Source organism: Phalaenopsis equestris, unplaced genomic scaffold, assembly GCF_001263595.1.
Source record: "Phalaenopsis equestris unplaced genomic scaffold, ASM126359v1 Scaffold000712, whole genome shotgun sequence".
In the NCBI taxonomy this organism is placed as follows: Eukaryota; Viridiplantae; Streptophyta; class Magnoliopsida; order Asparagales; family Orchidaceae; genus Phalaenopsis; species Phalaenopsis equestris.
The window spans coordinates 77,242-83,680 of NW_018165152.1; positions in this window are offsets into that span (position 1 = coordinate 77,242).

A 6,439-nucleotide genomic window follows, 5' to 3' on the forward strand; every position below is an offset into this window, starting at 1 on the left:
TATATATATGGTGTTCCCGCTCACGCTCACGCTTTGCTACGGTTTTGCCATGACAATCCTTAGTTATTACTCCACTTCATCTCTTCGTCGATCAAGCTCTACTCATCGTTCGTTGATTTCGTCACTTTTGTCTGATTTGCCGTTGTCGCCGTTGTCGACGTGCGTCCTCTGCTACTCGTGCTTCGTCGCTCGTGCGTCGTCTGTTGCGTCGGGCTCAGTCTTTTGTTGAGCTCGATCATTGGTGGTCGCGCCTTCCAGATAGGCTTCTTCACACCTTCCCTCTCTTGACTTTTGAAGGGTCTCCTTCAATTTTTTGGTCTTTCTACTGCAATTTCATTGTTCTTAACGCCACACCGCCTCTATTGGTAATGGCTTCAGACAAAATGTATAGTGCAGCCCTTGCGGCTACGCTTCAGGTACTCTAAAATCGTGCTCTTTCCCTCCTTCATTTGAGGTGGTGGAGGACATCTTGGTGGAGGAAATCAAGAAATCTGGTTGGAAGTATGGGAAGTCTGTCATCTTTTTTACAGAAGCTAAATGTAATCAACTTGCTTCCTCCTGTCGTCTGAATTTGGGTGGGGAATTTTTTTAAATTTTTTTATCTCCATCCAAAAATAGAGCTTATTCGTAAGGAATTTGAGCTTATGTATTTTGTTGGGGAGTGGAAAATTGGATTTCTAGATGGAAGACACATTCTTATTCAACTTAATAACGAAGATGATTACACATCATTTTCTAGAAGAGTATTCTAGATTGATAACAGAGCAATGAAGATTTTGAAATGGTTTGTGGATTTTGATCCCCAGACGGAACCGCCAATCACCACTAATCATTCAGGTTTGAATTTGCCTCCTTGGACTGAATTTTCTTTATTTTACCCAAAAAGTATTGTACTCCATTGCTTCAGCTTATGGTAAGCCATTTAAAAATGCACATTCCTACTTTAACCTTTCATGTCCATCTGAAGCCAGAGTACTCGTTGAAAGGGACATCTCTTCAATTGATTCTAAGGAAATTTGGTTAGACACACAACAACATGGATATTGACAAAAGATTGTGATTGAGCCTTTCCCCTCATATTGTTCAAACTGTTGTATGTTTGACCACTCTAATTCTTAATGTCATCATCTACACCCCTAACTCAGACTAAGGAAGCAAAGTGCTCTGCCAGAGGCGGTGATTTCCTCTCCTCCTGATATGCACTAAGTTATCGACAATATTGATCTTCAAAAGGATACACCTGAAGATACCACTATCCTCGCAGGCAATATGTCAGCCATTCAGCCTACACACAATGCTATAGTTTCTCCATCTTTGAAACCCCTTTCGTGGGAGCGAAGGAGACAATTTATACTTCACCTAACCTAGAACCGATAACTGATTTTACGGGTGACAATATTGCTACTGCTTCTCTACCGCCTCATCAAGTTGAGCATGATGTTAATGTTAAGACACATGGGGTTCAGGATGTACAACAACCTAAATATGTCCAAGCACCTTTGGACCAATCCACTGATCAGATGAGTCAATCCTCGGATGAAGAATGACAGGTTTACACATCCAGAATGAAGAAAAAGAATGAAGATCTACTTGAGCTCAGGAATCTGATGGATGATACTTTGGTTACTTCGGGTAATAGTACGCACCTCACCAATCCGTTAGTTGGATCCCTTCCGAGAAGTCAACGCAGAGACATGACTAAACTGACTCGTCCCTAGTTTTTTGCATGCGTTTGGTGGGTTTTGATTATTTTGATCGTATATGTAACTCTTATTTTTTGGGATTTTGTGTGTTGTATTGTATGAGTTGAGCCTTCTTTTAGGCCCACTCATACAAACTATCTGTATCTTTTCCTCTTTAATATAATTGCCCTATTTTTCATGTATTGATTTTGATGTGATTATAGCATCAAAGTGTTATATATGTATAGAATGGATCATTCATTGCACTCTTAAAAGTTATATATTTTCTTTGTTAACGTTTTCAGTGACATGTCTCTTAGTGCTCTGGATACTAGTTCATGCTTGGTAATCTCCAAATAAATATATTTTTATAAATAATATTTTATGATTTTTTTTTTATTATTTGCTTATTGTAGTTTTTCAAGTTTAAATTATTAAAATTAAGAGAGTCGGCCTTTTAGGAGCGAATTTGTAGTAGCAAGCAATATTCTCCTTTAATGAGAACATGAATTTTAATTGTGATTTCTCCACCAAATTTTTGAAAGAGGAGTTATAGAAAATGGAAACCTATATATCTGAGGATGTTAGGCTTGAATGTAGATTTGGTTGTGATGAACCACATAAAAATTCCATATTTTATAGTTTATTATCTCTCATTATTTTCTTTCTATGATTATATTTTCATATTCATATCTTATTGTCTGATATTTTAAAAATTATAGTGACTAATAACTAATTAATAAAAGCACACTATTGAGTTAACTTTTTTTAACACAATTTATTGTGTTTGATTTCCTAGTTTATAACATATTAAAATTTACATTAGATAACTAATTCACCTTCTTCTCTTAGGCATGTCATAGTCGTCACTTGAAAGTATGGCATTAGCAATGAAAAAATTGGAATTAGAAAGAAATCAATATTAGTAATTTTCTCGATGGCATGGAAGCATAGATAAATCATTTTCCCAATTCTTTTATTGATAAGTTACATGTAGGAGTTGGACCACTTTCAAATTATAATTTTTTTCATTCTTTTGATGGTTTAGTTATTAATAGTGGATGGTTGGTGACATCTATTTATGTAATTTAAAAAAAAAAAACTATTTTTTCATTGAAAAAAATACTTATAGCAAGTCTTCTAAAATTAATAAAAAAAACTCTATACTTTGTGGAGTAGGAAATACACCTACTAACAAACACTAGGAGACATATATTAAGAGAAATTTGGTTGATAAGTAGCAATAATGTTAGAAGCAAATGTGTCACATTTTTTGCTTAAAGTTTGACTAATCATCTATTAATGGAGGTAGAGAAAAAGAAAAGAGATAAAGGGTAGAAAACTAAGGGGAAAACATACATTCTTGAGATAGTATGACATTCCATAATATACCAAGTGATGTTATCTTTCATATTAATATCATACGTTGGAAGGTGGGTGTGTCAAATTAATATCATAGTATGAAACAAACATAGTATGAAACTTGGAAGCTATAAGCAAGGGGATTGAAGTGATGTATGACACTTGGAAGCTATAAGCAAGGGGATTGAAGTGATGTTGGAAGGTGAAAAAAAAAAAATTAATATCATACGTTTACTTATAGGTTCCCTCAACAAGAATTGACTAACTAAAGATATGCTTGCATCAAAGTTTTAAGTGTTAAAGAGGGATACTTTGTGAGAGTTTTATAGAGGTTAGGGGGGAGGGGTGGGGAATGGAGTGTGTAGGGGTAGAGAGAGAGAGAGAGAGCGGGGGTGGGTGGGTGTGTCAAATTAAAAACCTCTTTTGCCTTGCTAGTAATATATTTAAAAACGAGGCTTTCATAATCAACATTGTCTAAAACTCACTCTATGATTTTTCTTGAGTAATTTATATAAATATCACAAAAATTCTATATATTTACAAATCTGATGGCTAAATTTGATATTTACAGAGGGAATAATAGAGTGCAAGAAGAACAATTCTAGAAGGAAAGATCTGTCCTTTCATTCATAAACCGGTCCCTATTTATAATTATAGGAGAAACTTGATAAAATCACATTTTTATCCTCATGTTAATGGGTTGTTACAAGTCATTTTGCTTTTATTTTCTTAGGGGCATTATAGATTAGTTTTTACCCTGTTTGACGCTCTTTCATAGTTATAACTGATACTAGCGTCTTTCCAGATCAATAACTGATAATGACACCCTTTTGTATTTATAACTGACATTAAAATCTTTTTGTCATAAATCATTGATGTCAAACACTTTTCGTGAGCCTAATTTTTTCGATCGGTATCCCTTTTGACTGGTTGACTTAATTGATTCGAGTCGGCTTATTACTTATGAGTACCGATCGACTCTTGCTCTGAGAATCAGAGTGTCTACCAAGTGGCAGCAGATCAACACTAAGTCTATTGGCGTCGAAGTTTTGGTCTGGGTGATTTTTTGATAGCTAGGCAGAAATGCAGCCAATTGTCTTCAGCCAATTAGCTTATTGTGAACTTGTAGTATTCTATCAGAGAATTTCATCTTTTTCCTTCTTGGCCGTTTGATTGCCTCAAGGTTCTTGTTGACAATTTTCATGTATACATATTAGTTTCTTGTTTCTCTTGCTCCTTGATGGTTGTGCTGCAATCAGGACAAGAGAATCTTTGTGAATGAAAATTTCATTTATAATCTTTAACCATTTAATAATTTAATAAGTACTCCCTAGATTTTCATGTCAGTGCTTCCTTTAAATAGAATTAGTGGGGCTTCCTTCTTTACTCCTTTTTCTGTGAACTTCAAATGACATCATGTCTGGTGCTAAAGCTTAGTTTCACTTCGTAAAGATGTACTATGTATTTTTCTTAGAGAGATGATCGCTCCACCTCATCTTGCGAGTGGGATGTTACAAAAATAATTAGTTCTGAAAAGGAAGACAGAGGACTTTGATCTTGATTTGCATGAACAAGTGGTGTCGTCAGGTATCCCGGTGATCATAAGCAAGAGAAGATTCCAAGGGGTCATAGATAAGTTGTCCCGTTGGTTGATGAACAAGCTCCACCAGTCAACACTATAGATCCTAAGGCTAAAGGTGCTTTTGGACGATTGGTGACTTCGATAACAGTGGTGGTGGAATCACAACCAAAGTCGCAAGTGGAGAGTGTTACTCTAGTTATAATGGGCGAGGAAGGTGCTTTGAAAACCTTTACGTCGTCAGGCATAAAAGCTGCTTCGACTAAGGATTCTGTGGCAGAAAATTTTGAACTGATCGGTGATAGTCGCCGGCCAATTGGCGACAACGTTAGACAAAAGGTAGATATTTTGGATGCTTTCCAAGAGACAAGCAGAGGATGACCAATGTCTTTAGGGTCCCTCAGATGTAGGATGGATGAGGTGGTCGACTACTTTGCGGGGACAGTCTATGATTCTGACAGCGGAACTATGCGGGAGCTGGTGGCCTGTGTTGAATGAATGGAAATAGGAATTGCTCGGATGAATTGTGAGATAATCGCTCTTTGAATGAGCTATTTGTTGCTCGAGAGTCGGCTGCCATGAATGAATCCAAAACGAGATCGATTGGGACCACTTTAAGTTAGAGGGAGAACTTTTATTTGAGAGGCTGCTTTAGCAAGGATATGTCTTAGCTGAAGCAGCGAAAGATACTTTTGTAATGTATTTTATTTATGACTAATCCATTGTAACTTTTATATTTTTTAAAATAAAATTTTTTTTTTGTGTCAAAATCATACTTGGCGTGTGTCAATGTGCTAAGGTATGAAGGCATTTCAACTTCTGTCCCCAAACCCTATAAGTTGGTTGATAGTGAAAGTCGTTTTGCATGCTACCTTTCCAAGGGCTCTCTCTCTCTCTCTCTCTCCCTACAATGGCTTTGAAATTTTGTCCCAAACTCTTTGGAATGATTCCCATAAGCGAGTTGTCTTCCCTATTTGGTGTGACCCATAGTGCGTGTGTCAATGTGCTAAGGTATGAAGGCATTTCAACTTCTGTCCCCAAACCCTATAAGTTGGTTGATAGTGAAAGTCGTTTTGCATGCTACCTTTCCAAGGGCTCTCTCTCTCTCTCTCTCTCCCTACAATGGCTTTGAAATTTTGTCCCAAACTCTTTGGAATGATTCCCATAAGCGAGTTGTCTTCCCTATGCACTAGGGACGTCGCTAAGCTTGAAGCCGATTATGTTTTTGATTCTACTATGAGGCTTCGTGAAATGAAGAGTTAGGATCGGGTGAAAGATCACTTTGGAAAGGATTTGGTGTTTTATTAAGACCAGTTTCGCTGTGGACTTCGCTTACCCCTTTGCTTGGAATTGTGGGTCATTTTCAACCGATATGGTTACAAGCCCTGCCAAATTTAATAGCGACTATTATGACCTATGTATTGTTTTTTCATCAAATAGAAATTCCTTGGTCGATCAACCTTCTCAGCTACATGTTAACGTTTAGGGTCGATTGAGATGGTGTCACCTAGTTTTTGGCCAGCTACCGATTCTAGCCGTGGGGCATCGAGAACAAGATAAAGAATTAGAAAATACAATTTTGATCCGGTCTTTCTCAAATAAGTTGGCTGTCAGAGTGGTCTCTTCGGATGTGACGGGTGTTGACCTCATTTTGGCGGCGATAAGACCTTTCTTTTGATAATCCTAGAAAACTAGTGATGGGACCCACCTCACTTACAAGTTCTAACCACTTCTTGACTCCTTTATGAAGTCTCACATGGGTGGTTTTAAACTCTCAACATTTGGTTGAGTTAGTTGAGACCAACATGAAGAAGCT